Below are 15,684 nucleotides of genomic sequence, written 5' to 3' on the forward strand. Positions count from 1 at the left end.
AATTTCTAAACTAAATGTCATTTCGCCTGGGTTGAAGCTTAGCGATGCTTCAACCCAGGTGAATTGACAAATAGGTATAAAATTCCCTTCAGGATGAAAGAGAGGCAGATATAAAATAGACATAAATTACTAAAATTTAGTCATTCTGTGACTACCCGTGTTTCTGAGTGTAGCCACACTTTCTGAACAAATTATTCATGTTGTAGAAATGCTTCTTAGTTTTCGCTATCGTAAACTTTCAGTTTTATTTTTCCCAGCTCATCGTATTCACGCTGCAAGCGCTTTTTGCTCAATCCAAACAAAATCTCGATCGGATTCATGTGCGGGCAATATTCTGGTACAAAAATTATATGGATTCCGAGAGATCTGAAGTAATAAACCACGTTGCCCAGCAAAACACAACAAGGATTCCCGAGGATTCCTAACGAACCCACATCTGAACAATAGGCGTTTTCCACTAGCACCAAATCCCGACACATGGCTTCATTATCGAAGCTGACTTCATCAATAAAAAGATAATGATAATCCCATTGGATATATTTTTTTAACTGATCCAGTAGTTTGTTGAGAAGTTTCTTTTCTGGTATTATTCGAAGATTTATTTTTTTTTTTTCATTATAATTTATATATAACTAGTGGTCCCGGAAAACTTGGTCTTGTCATCAAGTAACTGTCATGTAACTTCCCATACAAAATGACAGATTTGCTTTCTCCCATTTTCCCAGTATTCCGAAGAATTTCTTAAATTTTTCTTCGTATAAACACATCGCAGCTCTTATCGAAGGTAATAGTGAAAGTATTGTGTGAATATGTTGACCCGTTCTCACGCCATTTCGTGACATACGAACATCATTCAAGAATAATTAATTTAGATTTTAACATAATTTGCAGCGGAAACTTATTCAAGAATCAATTCAGCGATTTCCCTAGGAATTCATTTTATATATTTTCAACGATTCCTTAAAAAATTCAACCAGAAATTTCTCTTGGAATACATTTGGATCAGACCCAAAGAAGAAGGTTCTTGGATTTTATAAAATGTGACTTCATCATAATTAGCATTTATTGGCTTTTCTCGGTGAACGCAATACTATTCAAAGTGGAACGGAGCAAACAAAAATGTGCCTGTCTAGTATTAGTTCTGACCAACGCTACAACATCTAGTTTTTTGAATCGATGTTTGGAGCACCTAGAATCGGGTGAATCGATTCTCTTCATTCGATTTTTTTATTCGATTAATTTTGTTGGAATGAGTTTGTGGAAAAAAAAAAAACATATTTAGAACTAATCTTGAAGTAGTAAATCTGTTCGATTGATTTTCGAAACTGATGTGATAGAAAGATGTTGAAATCGAATGCAAATGCATTTGGTCTCATTTAAAGTTTCATAAATGTTAATTTTCATCCGATTCGAATCGATTCGAAAACATCGATTCAAAGGATTCGATTAAATCGGTGAATTGATTCAGCAGCTCAAATGTGAATCGATTCAGTAACATCGATCTTCTGGGCAAATTTGCCCAACGCTAGTGCCAACACACGGTATAAGGGCACGGTTGCATCTGAGTTCCAAATACCGTGTTTTAGTTATAATTCTAAAAAGCCTGAGTAAAATATATATTTTATTTCTTGAATCGATCATACAAACCGCAAGACGTTTTTTGATACAATACAGTTTTAATTATGAAGCGCTTTGTTTATTTAATTGAGAGATGTTTCGAAATATCATCCGGTAGTCGGGGTCAGATGCACGGTATTTGGAACAATGGTTTGTTTAATAACAGCAACTGTAAGTATGGTTAAAATTTTCAAAATAGTACAAATCATATTTTTGGTGCGAAGTATATAAAACGATCTATTATATACAACTTAAAAACATGAAAAAAGTCATACATAATTTTTTTCTGCTTGGTTGAAACTTGAATTGTTTTAACCTCACGGTAATAGGGCATGTCACGGTACAGAAAAATAAAACTTGCTGATCGTTCAGCAAACTGGTTTATCATAAAAATGGCATGGGCAGAGACTGCAACATATGCCTGAAAATAGAAATAAATGTTTCCCAATGTATCGGGATTGTACATTTCATTGATGATTTGTGATACTTACAAAATCCCATTGTAAAATAGAGGAACCATTAAACATTCACAATTTCAGTAAACTGCCAGTTTGCATTTCAAGTGAAATTGTCTACATTTAGGAGCATCATCATTATGTTTAGCTTTGCAATAAGCGAGTTGAAAGAATGTTGATGTCATTTTCTAAATAAGACTGACATTTAGTTCGGAAAGTGTACCAGTTATGGCCATAGTGGTTTAATGTTATTGCAAAAAAAAATCAATTACAGATACTGGAAGAGATAAAGTACTGGTTTTGCCGTAATTAAGTTGACAATGTTTCGATTTCTAAGTTAAAACTTGTGAAACTTGATCAATTTGTCACCGGTTTACGGTATGATACTAAATTCAGTTTTCATTTATTTATAGGTTACGCCAACCTCTTTTTACGACCACTTTATTCCGACCAAAATTCAGATTAAGGATTGTTTTTTTTTATAAATGCTCAATGTCTTAAGAAAACATCAGTAGCTGAAGGGCCATTAATATATGCCATGAGATTCAAAATTAAACCACCATGCGGCGCTAGTGAGCATGCAAGTTTTGTTTTGCGGATATCTCTGGATATTACTAATTTAAAAAGATGGCGTCTTCGGCATAGTTGTTCAGTTAGGTAATGACTATCATTGTTCGAACCATACAATACCAAATTTTGCCACCAGGTGACTCTAGTGAAAATTAAATCTATTAACAACTTCCGATTAAAAGGAAAAATAGACATACCGTTTTGATTCGAATCTCGTACAGCTTCAAATTCCGGACACTCTGCTTTGTGTGGGAAAGATTTAACTCAAAATGTTTAAAAAATTTCCGTTAAAAAGTTCTCAATTTGAAAGATGATTTCATTAAACATTTTTATTTGCAATTCATGGAAATTTACAGTGCTCAACTAGTTTTGACGTCTTTCTAACGGCTAAGTGCGTTCAATCAATTATTGAACTATTCTAATGGTGTTTTTCAAGAGCTGTCCGGAATTCGGATCAAAGTGTCCGGAATATGAAGCAAAAGTGTGGTGTGTCCGGAATAAAAATCATGAAGAGGCCGAACATTTCTATTTATTAAAGCGAATACAAGATGTGGAATCCGAATCTACACCCACCGTTCGAAATTTAAGTGTTTACAGACCTGATTACGTCAAAGCTTCATACGAAACGATTAAATTTATATGTGTTTTAATTACTTGTAATTCACTGAAGCCTTTAGACCGCACGGGACGCCATTATAATCACCCCATCCATTTGAAGAAGAAAATCTCAAGTACCGTTTTGATTCATAATACGGACACTTAAGGCTTCAGTGAAGTGTTACTTATCAAAAAGCATATAAAATAAATAAGTTTGTATGTTTTCTCCGCGTTATCGAGCTTTGAAAACCCTTGGAATTCGAATGGTGGGTGAAGTTTTTGATTCCAAAATATGAATAATTTTGAATAAATGAAAATGTGTGGACTTTCCATGATTCTTATTCCGGGCGCTTCCTTACTTTTGCCTTGATTTCCGGACACTTTGATTCCAATTCCGGACAGCTCATGAAAATCATAAAAAGAGAAGTCAAATAATCGATTGAAATCACCAAACCACTAAACAGACGTCTAAGGCAGTTGGGCATTGAAAATTTTCATAGATATTTATGAAAAATGCTTATCAAAACAAGCTTCGAAAGTGCGAATTTTTGAACGGCAAAAATTGAAAAATTTTGTGTGAAATGTTTCCCATACAAAGAAGATTGTCCGGAATTAAAAGCTGTCCGTAATATGAATCAAAACCATATATAGATGTGAAAAATTTATCATATAATTCTAAACATGTAGTGTACAATCCATAAAATTTTCAGCTTCATCGGTTCACTAAAACTCGAGATTTGCTTCTGCAATGTTCTGAAAATTGTTAGAGCGCGTCAAAAGATAAGGAAACAGCACGGTCCCCCGTGTCACCTCAAGTGTTCGTAATATAAATCAAAACGGTAATTGGGGCCATCCTTAGCGAAGTGGTTAGAGACCGCGGCTACAAAGCAAAGCCATGCTGAAAGTGTCTGGATTCGATTTCAGGTCGGTCCAGGATCTTTCCGTAATGGAAATTTCCTTGACTTCCCTGGGCATATACTCTATCGTACCTATCACACGATTTACAATGCGAAAATAGCAACTTTAGCAAAGAAAGCTCTCAGTTAATAACTGTGCAAGTGCTTATTGAACACCAAGCTGAGAGGCAGGCTCTGTCCCAAAGATGACGTAATGCCAAGAAAAAGAAAAAGAAGCTACGCGTTGGTCCCCAAGCAATTTCGGAATATTGCAGGATCCAGTTGACCAAAGAACAATATTGACACAGATTCTAAAACTAGCAGAGTTTTTGAGAACTTCTGTTACAATGGTGCAAAAATATCGAGAAACAAAAAAGTTATCAAGGTTTGAATAGTTTTATTGCTGTAAAATATAGAACTGCCCGTAGAGGAGTTAAAAAAACTCCAAAGATTAATCAATAATGTGTCATTAGTAGTTCCCAGATATAGTCCATCCACCCAGACAACCAAAATGTACGTATGACGGAATCATCTGGAGGCTTTGTATGTGCCAAATTTCATTTATAACATGCCGTAAAAAGGCCTTCTACGTACAAAACTAGAGGCAATATACATGCATTTATTATGTGATGAATAATAGCACATAATGCGAGAGTGCATATTTTCTACCGAACTAATCTGTGATCTTATGCGAGTAACCTTATGATAACAAATGTTGATTTGACAGCTGCTACGGATTGATTCGACTTACTTTGTACGAGTGTACGTGACGAAACAAAATGTACAAATGGACTCAGAGAAACGCAAAAATTCTTTAAATTTTCAATGAATAAGTTTCTCAGAAAACAATTTGAGCCGATTCGTGATATTGACTGGGTATGAAAAGGTGAATAGATATCCTTCATAGCTGAAAGTTTCATGCAAAAACGGTACCGAGGTTGTATTTTTGCGTAAAATTCGTGAATGGACTTTCAAGGTCGCTTGCCCCTCCCTGACGAAAATACTGGCTACACCCAGGACTCTAGCTAAATATTTGTAGCAATTTGTGGGCTTCGTAGCCGTACGGGTAGTGTCACCGAGGCATTTAGCCGCATCGTGCTAAGGAGTGTGGGTTCGATTCCCGCCTCAGGTCGAAAAAACTTTTCGAGAGGAATGTTTTCCGACTGTGCCACTGGGCGTTACATGCTAGTCCGTTGTCTAGTGTGGTGCTTCCTTCAAAGGGCAAATAGCCCACTGGAAGCATTAACGTGTAGTGTCTTTTTAAAAAAAAAATATCCGCGGAGCATTTCACAAAATTATCAACAGAGCTCTTAGCAGAAATCTTCAGAGAAGTTTCCTTTAGAAGTCGACAGCAACTATCCTGGTAAAACTGCTTCATCAAACATCTTGCAGTGCTCAAATCAGGCAATTCCAGCGAACAAAGTTCATGAATTAATCAAACTTCAATGGAGCATTTAGGGGGCCTTTAAACTTTTATTCTTCTCTGTATCCCCTTCCCTTCCCTGATTTCAAGGTTACCCTAACAGAGCATAGAATAGCATACAATCAAGCCTTTTTTTCCATTCTTGGTACCATCCATATCGATCCGAGGCCAGCAATTGACACCGGTAGGGATAAATTTTGTTTAATTTGTACTTTCATTGTAACGTTTTTGCTTTATGGAGAGGCAAGCATTGAAGCAAAGAATAAAAAACGATGAGATAGAGATGAGGTAAACCTTTGCTGATCTACCTCGATCTTGGCGATGCGAGCCAACATTTGTTCGAGTAATTTGTCTAGAACGATTCCAAGATTGAGGAAGGTGCGCTTCGAAAGCCACTCGGATCATAGAAGCCTTAAATAGCCATTCGCATCGAAAGGCACGTATAAAAAATATGTTCAATTATACGATCTGAAGATTCTATTATTGTGGCTCGGGACGAAAACCAGCCCCTTACCAATCTGACCATTTGTAGGGCCTTAATGAAGGCATCAGCAGACATTTGCCGAAGACGATTGACACCTAGACGAACGGTTTGAGAGTTTTGGTTCTTTAATTCACGGACGGACGTCATTCGAGTATAAAACCGGCCGGAGGGGAGCCCATTTCGGGCCAGACTTCATCAATCCGAACATCCATCACGGGTCCTAGGTCCTCGGGAGTTAATTAGCTTGTTTGCTACTACGCTGCAGAGTAGTATTACAACTCCAACTGTTAGGTCTCGAATCGCTACGTGTTGTTGCTCTTGTTAACAAGCTTCACCGCGGAGTCCAGTGGACTCTTTCGATGCAAATTAGACCTCCACTCGAATCTCGAGCCAAACGGTTGGTGTTTTGATTTGAGTAATTGGCCAAAGTGCAATCACACATTCGCTCCGGGTCTGGTGGTTTCTTACGGTGTACTTGAAAGGTCAGTCCACTGTATTGGCTAACCGGGTCCGGAATTGCGTTTGATCGCTCCCCTTAAGAAGGGTACCCACATACGTTCCAATCAGTACCAAATGCGGCCGATGGCACTGCTGCCCGCCACCGCTGTTGACCGCAAGGGAATAATAAAAATCATGAATTAACAATGCTGCAGAGTCAAACAGTCACTGCAAACGAGCATCTCGAAGTGCACACGGCGATGTGTAATTTCGAGTTCGTCGCCTCTGCGGGAACACGCGGTCGTCGATGGTGTAATTTGTGTGTCGTCCGGCGTTCGAGCAATTTAAATCCCAAAGAGGTAATTCGAGCCAGGGATCAACAAATCAGGTGGGAATCAAATTTGAATTTTTGTCTCATTTCAGGCTGTGATTACCGGACTGGCTGATTGGCAGCTTGTGGGGAGGCTTTTGGACAACTGAGTAGGTTCGATCCGTTTTGATCGGTCGGGTGTCAAGTTACATCTGGCGTGGACTGTCGAATTGCATGTTCTACTGCACATTCTACTGATTGAAGGTGATTTTAAGGAGCTGTAATATTGCTGGGTGAATGTAGTGCATTGCCCTGCGTGCCTTGTGCTTCCTGTTCTGTGCTGGACTTGAGAAAAAAAAGTCAAACAACCTGGGACATGGATCGTTTCATTTTTGTACCGTAATAGTACTTACAAAGTATTTTGCACAGTGAATTTGGCAGGGTAATCTATGATAGTCTATGTCCTTGTAGATTGCGAGTATGAGGTTTTTCAACCAACTGATGAGCATTCCTTCGTCCCCTCATTTTTTTAGAAGAGCTCGATAAAAAGATTGACGAAGCTGCTCATTTCTGTGCTTCCAAATCTCAACTAGGATTTTTTTAACTCACTTACAGCTATTTTTAAGCTATCCTTGCATACTTTACTTTCGATGGCGCTACGTCCTTCAAGAAATGACCTACGCCACAATGTCACGCCAATCAACTCGGTCCATGGCTGCTAGCCTCCAGTTTTTCGATCGCCCCACATTTCCAAGATCCTGCTACACTTGGTCAAACCAACTAGCTCGATGCGCTCCTCTTCTTCTTGTACCGGCCGGATTCGAGGTGAACACCATTTTTGCGGGATTGTTATCCGGCATTCTCGCAACGTGCCCCGCCCATCGTATTCTTCTAGCTTAAGCGACTTTCTGGATATTGGGTTCACCGTAGAGTTGCGCAAGCTCGTCGCTCAAAAACTCCTAGAGCTTACAGGTCCTCTTCGAGCATTGTCTACGTATCATGCCCATAGAGGACTACCGGTCTTATCAGCGTCTTGTAAATGGTACACATAGTACGGAGGTGAAGTTTACCAGGTCTTGTGGAGTTCGTAGTAAGCACGACTTCCAGCAATGATACGTCTTTGAATTTCTCTGCGGCAGCCAGAAGAAATTTCGTTTTCGACGTATCTACCTTCAATCCAACCCGTTCTGCTCCACGTTTCAGCCTGGTATACTGTTCAGCATCGGGGCCTTCCTTAGCCGACTAGTTAGAGTCCGCAGCTACAAAGCAAAGCCATGCTGAAGGTGTCTGGGTTCGATTCCTGGTCGATCCAGGATCATTTCGTAATTGAAATTCCCTTGACTTCCCTGGGCATAGAGTATCATCGTACCTGCCACACGATATACGAATGTGAAAATGGCAACTTAGGCGTAGAAAGCTCTCAGTTAATAACTGTGGAAGTGCTCTTAGAATACTACGCTGAGTAGCCGGCTCTGTTCTAGTGGGGACGTTAATGCCAAAAAGAAGAACTGTTCGGCAACCACCTGGAACGTTCCTCCGACAATGTCCATGTCGTCAGCGAAACAGATGAACTAGCTGGATGTATTGAAGATCGTGCCCCGCATGTTGAAGCCCGCCCATTTCATAATACTTTCTAGAGCAATATTGAACAGGAGGCAAGAAAGACCATCGCCTTGTCGAAGACCTTTGCGAGTTTCAAACGGGTCTGATAATGCACCCGATATCTTCACAAAACACTGTACACTATCCATCGTTGCCTTGATCAGTCTAATCAGCGATTCAGTCTGTTGGAGTGATCTCCATGTATACCAATACAAGAGACTGTGCAGGAAGTGGGTACTATGTATGGCCATGTTCTTGGAGGTGGCAATATCAATTATTCTTTCGATCGTAAGTCGGTGAGCGCTGAACTGACCTATAATCGGACTGAATTTCTCCTCCTCGTCTACCTGAACGTTGGGATCTTCGATAACGATATTGACATCATGGCTTTGACAGCTGTCGTATTCATGCTCCAGCTGCTCGTAGAAAGCGTACTTATCGTCATCGTCACTTGCTAAGTGAGAGCTGTGCCCGTTGATAATGCTGATATTGAAGAAACGACCTTTGATCTTCAACTTGCGCATTCTGTTATCGATTTGCCACCACTCAATCACACGCCTCTGCATTTGGCTTATCACGATAAAAGCTGTTCCCAGGTTGTGGCTGTTGCTGACGCTCTGGTAGATGGTATAACCATCCCTATACGTATGTACCGTCGACCCGTTTTAGCAAACCTTCTGTAGCGCTACGATGTCGCGGACGCTCAATAATTCGAAAAGAATGCGAGAAATTAAGAGACTTACAGTTCCATGATCCGAGTTTCCAATCATTGGTCCGTTTATGATACCTGGGTATATGCCGAGTGTTCCAGTGGGAATTTACATTATATACTTCTTGTGCTGATTATTTTTACGGCTGGCTTGTAAGGCCTGCACCAACTCCATGTCTCGCCAGAGGACCATCGTGCACAGCGCTGTTTAGAGTCCCTCGCTGGCACTAGCAAATTGATCTTCATTCGCTGAATCGCCTAGTAGCGCTGTTGAGTTCCGTAATCACGACTCCGTTTTGATCTCCTTTTCGTTTCAGCTTCAACGCTCTCGATCACTGTCAGAATTTCATCCACCGTCGATACGCATTTGCGCATTTTCATCTTGCATGTTCAACCATCCGTGCTCACTTCCTGTACCTCAGCCTGTTAAGGATGTTTCTTCCCAGATATTTCAAACGTGTTTTCTACATGTAACCAAGGCCCAGTGACTTTCTTGGCTTAGGCAGCACCCCCAGCATGTGGATCATATTCATAGGTCATAATAGCAGCTTTCAAGTACTACGTTTAGTATTCGTTACTCCTACAAGCTCGTCGTTAAACTAGCCGATCTTCGGTGGTTGCTTCTTCGTCTTCACCGTACTGTGTTGGTTGCAATGTTGACGAGACTGCGAGAACAAACACTCAACGATAACTTTTTTTTTTTGCTGAGAAGGGCGCTCAGAGAGTGTGGGATGTCGCATCACCGACGACCCACTAAAGCCAGCCAATGCATTGTAAGTAAGCAATTATCGTTAAATTGCTCAAGTGGTGTACAGAATGCACAAACATTACCCTTGACCTCAGACCCCTTTTTTGCATGGAACTACCCTTCGGAAAGTGGCCAGTGCATATAGCACTTTACACATGTAGCAGAAGTATGCTGAATCAGTTGAACGGTTGTGAATGGATTGAAGCTGTACAAAGCTCCCGGTCTAGATGGTATCCCTAAAGTAGTCCTTGAATATATGTGTAAAATTCTGCAAAACTACTTCCAGAACTGGGTACTGGTTTACAACACAAGCCAGGGACGGATGTGAACCAAAGTAACAGCGAGAGTTCCACAGCCTTCCATACTTAGTCTAAAACTGTGGAATATGATGCACGATGGAGTGCTAACCTTGCTACTGCCGAATGGAGCCGAGATCATTGGGTTCGCAGATGACGTCGTTCTTGCGATAGCTGGCAAGACTGCGGAGGAGGTCGAAATGCTGAAGGCGGAATCGCTGGACATTATTGAATCGTGGATGACAGCAGTCAAGCTGCAGTTGGCTCGTAACAAAACGGAGGTGGTGCAGGCCAGCAACTGCAAGGCGGTTCAGCAGTTCTATATCAACATCGGAGGATACGCAATCTCATCGCAGCGCTCTTTAAAGCACCTTGGAGTATTGCCTATGCTTGCGAAAAGGCAGCGAAAGCAGCTAACACTGTAGCTAGGACCATGCCCAAAATTGGAGGACTAAGAAGCTTTACGATGCGTCTTCTGGCGACCGTATCAATGATCCGGCTCATGGCTGTACGGGTGACCAGTGTCTACATCACTTTAATGTCGGAAGCGGTGGGCATTATCGCCAGGATGATCCCCATCTGCATCACTCTGGCTGAGGACATAGCATGCTACCAGAAAAGGGACATAAAGAATGTGAGGAATACCATCAGGCTGCATACAATGGCGAGGAGGCAGCAGGAGTGGAAAAACTCGGAGAAAGAAGGATGGACCCACAGGCTAATTCCTAACGTGTAGGTTTGGACGACCAGAAAACATGGAGAGGTTAACTTTTTTCTGACCCAGCTTTTATCAGGCCATCGATGCTTATGAAAATATCTGCTTAGATTCGGACACGCAGAGTCTCCACATTGTCCAGCCTGTCCAAATATCGTGGAGACAACGAGGAATGTTATTTTCGACTGCTCTCGAGTCATGGATGTACGAAGCGGGATTATGTCAGAATCCGAAATCGTCCTAAATCCGGACATCGTGCAGAACATGTGCCAGCATGAAAACACTTGGAATGCAGTGAACAGAGAAATAAAAACGCAGATTATATCGTCGCTAAAAAAAAATAGCGTGAAGACCAAAGAGCTCCGGGCCGCGATCGGAGTACGCTAGATCCTCCGTCAGAGACTAGATCGAGTAAAGCAGGCATAGCGTAGTGTCGGTAATAACCCAGACAACCAAAATGTACGCATAACGATATCACCTGGAGGCTTTGTATGTGCAAAATTTCACTTATAAGATGTCGCGAAAAAGCTTTCTACGTACAAAAGTGGAGGCGATATGCGTGCATAAATTAAAAAAAAAAGACAATTTACACCGTCTTCAGCCAAAGGCTGCACAGACTGAACATTCACAAACACTAGGCAACGGACAACACGGAACACCCAGTAGTCCAGTGATGAATTTTTCGTTTGACGAAAAGTTTTCACCGACTGGAGCGGGAATCGAACCCACGCTTCGTGGCACTCACAATACGCCTAAGCGACTGACGCCGCTAACCGCACGGCCACGAAGCCCACAATTATGTGATGAAATTATGTGATGAATAATAACATAAAATGCGAGTGTTTAAATATTCCACCGAACTAACTTGTGATCTTATGCGACTTAACGTATGATAACAAAAGTTTATTTGACAGCTGCTACGAATTGATTCGAATTACTTTGTACGAGTATACGGGACGAAACAAAATGTGCAAATGAACTCAGAAAAAAAAGTGTTTTGTGCGAGGAAACTCATCAATTTGACGAGTTTATCCACGGTGTTTTGCGAGTTTGATATAATTAGTATGAATAAACGAGTTATAACGTGAACTTTCATGCGATTTCTGGTTGTCTGGGGAGTAGTCTGAGTCCACCACCGGGTTCTACCTGAGTAATTCGCGAAACAACATCAACAAATGGTCGTCGGGTACCTATGAACCGGAAGCACTCCTCCACCGGAATCGTAGGACCGACCTTGGCATCTGAGCGGATAGCATCGGTTCGAGAGATCTTCCGTCGCCGGGGAAATCTTCATCGTAGTAGGATAAATCCACCGCCGAGAACTACTCTGAGTGCGCTGAAGCATTGAACATCTTCCTTATCTTCATAGGTCGTTATCCCGGCTATGATGCACAAGGCCTCTTGAACCTTTATGTGCTTTCTAGCCGCTTTAAGTTTCTGCTTTTTTTAAGCTCTATAGACTACATTGGTCCTCCATACCTCAGAATGGATAGCTCAACGCTTACCAGGAGCTTGCGTTTACTGGCAATTACAGCAGAGCTATTAGGCATCATCCTAGAAAACGCCGCTATAGCAGCAGATGCCCTTTTACAGGCATACTCAACATGTCCTTAGTCCCAGTTTCCTAGATCTTATCCATTCTTCTACTAAAGAGATAGAGTTCGCTGCTAACTTTATAACTACTTCCTCCATCGCTTCGCCTGGAATTCGTGTAAAAATACTCTAAAAAGTCTTCAGGGCATTTTTCAGGAACGAGTAGGGGATATCCGGCATAAATTTCATCAGGGAGCTTCTTTTAGAATTTCCCTAGGAATTTCCAAGTGAATTCAGTCCAGAATTCACGTATAAATTCGTTTGGACTTCGCCTGAAATTTTGAATAAGATAAGAAATAAATAAGAAATTTCGGATGAACTTCTAGAAGAATTTACAAATGAATGCCTGGAATAGGAACTACTAGATGTACTTCAGAGGGCATACCTACAGGAATGGAGAAACTCTTATCGAAACTGCCGAAGACACTCATGTGTTATTTCCTGGAGCAACCTGGGAAATCCTTGCAGAACATCTGGAAGAACTCCTAACTGAACCTCTGGGGGTAGTCGTAAATCTTACGGCAACAGGAACTTCTGTAAAAACGACTACAGGAAATGCCGAAGGGACGCAACCTCAGGAGATACCCCTGCAGGAACTTCCGTTTGAACTTCTACAGAAACTTCTGGAGATAATCTCACAGGAACTTCCGAATTAGAGGATCTCCCGAAAAGTATTCTTAAGGAACTTACGAAAGAGCTCTCAGAGAAACTTCCGGAGGAACTCTTAAAGCAACGGAGACGGTGTTTTGTTCTAATAGTTAAAGCAAAAGTATGATATAAGATCTTAAAAGCTTTAGAATGTAGATCAATTTTAATTCGAAAATCTTGCTTTCCAGTTCAAGCCTACATTCCGTTCACTGCAACTCTCACGCCGAACGGGTCAACGGGGTTCCGTTCAGTCCAGCTGCCCCCAGGAGGTCACTGGACTCCATATAAAACTCATATTGATCCTGGCTGAACTGTTGGCGGCGCATATCGAATTTATATATGACTGGACTGTACTGCACTTTGGAACCAACGAATGCAACGTGTGTGTCTCTGTTGGTACCTTTCATCGAGTTGTGGCCCCAGACTAAGTCGAACTCTCCCGAGACGGTAAGGTTCGCAGACACGCAAAAAGAGAAAAGACCCCAACAACGGACTTAAACTATAAAATATTGTGTCTGCGAGAAAATCAAACAAATTATGCTATATGTCTCGCCTTTTTCCCCTTTTATTATTATTTTTTCGCCGTGGTCGTTTCGGAGTCTGGCCTGGGTGAGTGCCGAGGTGCCACGGCAAAAGGTTTTTGCGGCTGTACGAAAATGAAAATTCTTTATACAGTTGACTCTCCACATCTCGATATCGAATGACGATAGGGAGAGATCGAGCGTAGAACACATATTTAATGAATACTAGAATGAAAATCACTCCGTTACCAGGAAAATTGAAAACAAACAGATGTCATTTCGTTGCAAAGATTATTTTGAATCACTACAATCTGGTCTAGTAACCTTTTAAAATGAGCATATCGACATACGGAGAGCAAATCGGAAATGAAAATCACATGGAGATACTGAGATAAGGAGGATATCGAGATATGGAGAGTATAAATGTATGCAGAATGAAGGGACATTAAAAACCATCGACATAGGGAGAGATATCGAGATGTAGAACATCGAGATGTGGAGAGTCGCCTGTAGTAAATCGGGATCTGCTCCATAATACGATATGGAATACGACTTTACAATTGAAGTCGAAGTATGCGTTACTGTCAAATGATACAAACTCTAGTGGAATTAATTAGTATAGTACTCAAATCGGTTTTTATTTACGTTTTTCATTGTTTTGATAATACTACGATCTTTTTGAGTTTTTTTTATTCTTTTTCACCATTTTTTATCGTTTTCGAGTGTTTTTGATCGGTTATGAATGTTATGAACCATCGTTTGTTTCGTTGCTTTACAGGTACCACTTAAGTTATCTATGGACCATCTCATTTTTAAATGGATAATGTTACAAATTGTAATGGCGCATAACTGTTTTTATTATGGACCGTTTTTAAATTTTCTCTCTATGAAGCATTTACATTTTTTTATTGGTGCATTAAATTAGTTACCATGTTCGACCCTTGGAATCGACACCGTGGTCGTCTGGGGCTGGGCGTGAAAATGGAGTTGGTAGGCACAGGACGGCGAGCTTGTCGCCTTATTATTGTTACTATTATTATATCATTATATTTGCAAATAATGGCCATAATTCATTTTTGCTGTCTCTCCGTCTTGGGAAGTCGTTTGGTTCCTGGCGAGCTCGGCTGATGGGATTCCAAGTCGAACGAAAGGCAAAGTGTGAAAAGTTGGCAAACCGCATGCTTGACACTCGCTTCGAAGCATAATTTTTTGATGGGGATTAGCATTCACAGATTCTTGCGCTGGTTGTTTGGAAACAATTGGATTACAATTTGAACTTCCACCGAAAGCTACTTATCGATTACGTTCGGTTTATTTTTTTTGATTGTGAAACATGCGCATCGTTAATCTCGCACCTTTTGCATCCAATTTACCACCTACGGCGAAGAGGCGCGTGCAAGGCTGCAACATTTGGTGCGATTGTCCCAGTCGATGAACTATGGGCCAGATATCCAAATTTCACGACAAAATTTCTAGCGCATTCATAATGATCAAATAATAGCTTAAACCTAAAACAAACTCAAATATATAGTATTAGAGAATGCATTTGCAACTTTTTCGATTTTTTATACGAAACTATCAACTTTGAAAAGCTAGATCGGAGTTGTTTATAATCGGATTTGATTGACATTTTCACTGCGCAAATTTAAACAGGGGGGACGGACCTGGTGTAGTGGTTAGAACACACGCCTCTCACGCCGAGGACCTGGGATCGAATCCCATCCCCGAGATAGTCACTAAAAATTTCAGTGACGACTTCCTTCGGAAGGGAAGTAAAGCCGTTGGTCCCGAGATGAACTAGCCCAGGGCTAAAAAAAAAAAAAAGAAAAACAAAAAAAAAAAAAAAAACAAAAAACAAAAAAAAAACACATAATTTTGAGCAATTTTTCCAATAACAATTTGATTAAAGTGAATTATAGTGATGAAAATATAATAAACGATTTGTCTTATAATATGAAGCACGGTGCTCCCCTGACCGTTATTACCAGAAAAAAATCTCCAACAAATCTGTGCTCACCAGTCGTTTTCTATAGCTGAGCTGCATGTATGGGCAAAATTAAAA

Source organism: Aedes aegypti, chromosome 1, assembly GCF_002204515.2.
Source record: "Aedes aegypti strain LVP_AGWG chromosome 1, AaegL5.0 Primary Assembly, whole genome shotgun sequence".
In the NCBI taxonomy this organism is placed as follows: Eukaryota; Metazoa; Arthropoda; class Insecta; order Diptera; family Culicidae; genus Aedes; species Aedes aegypti.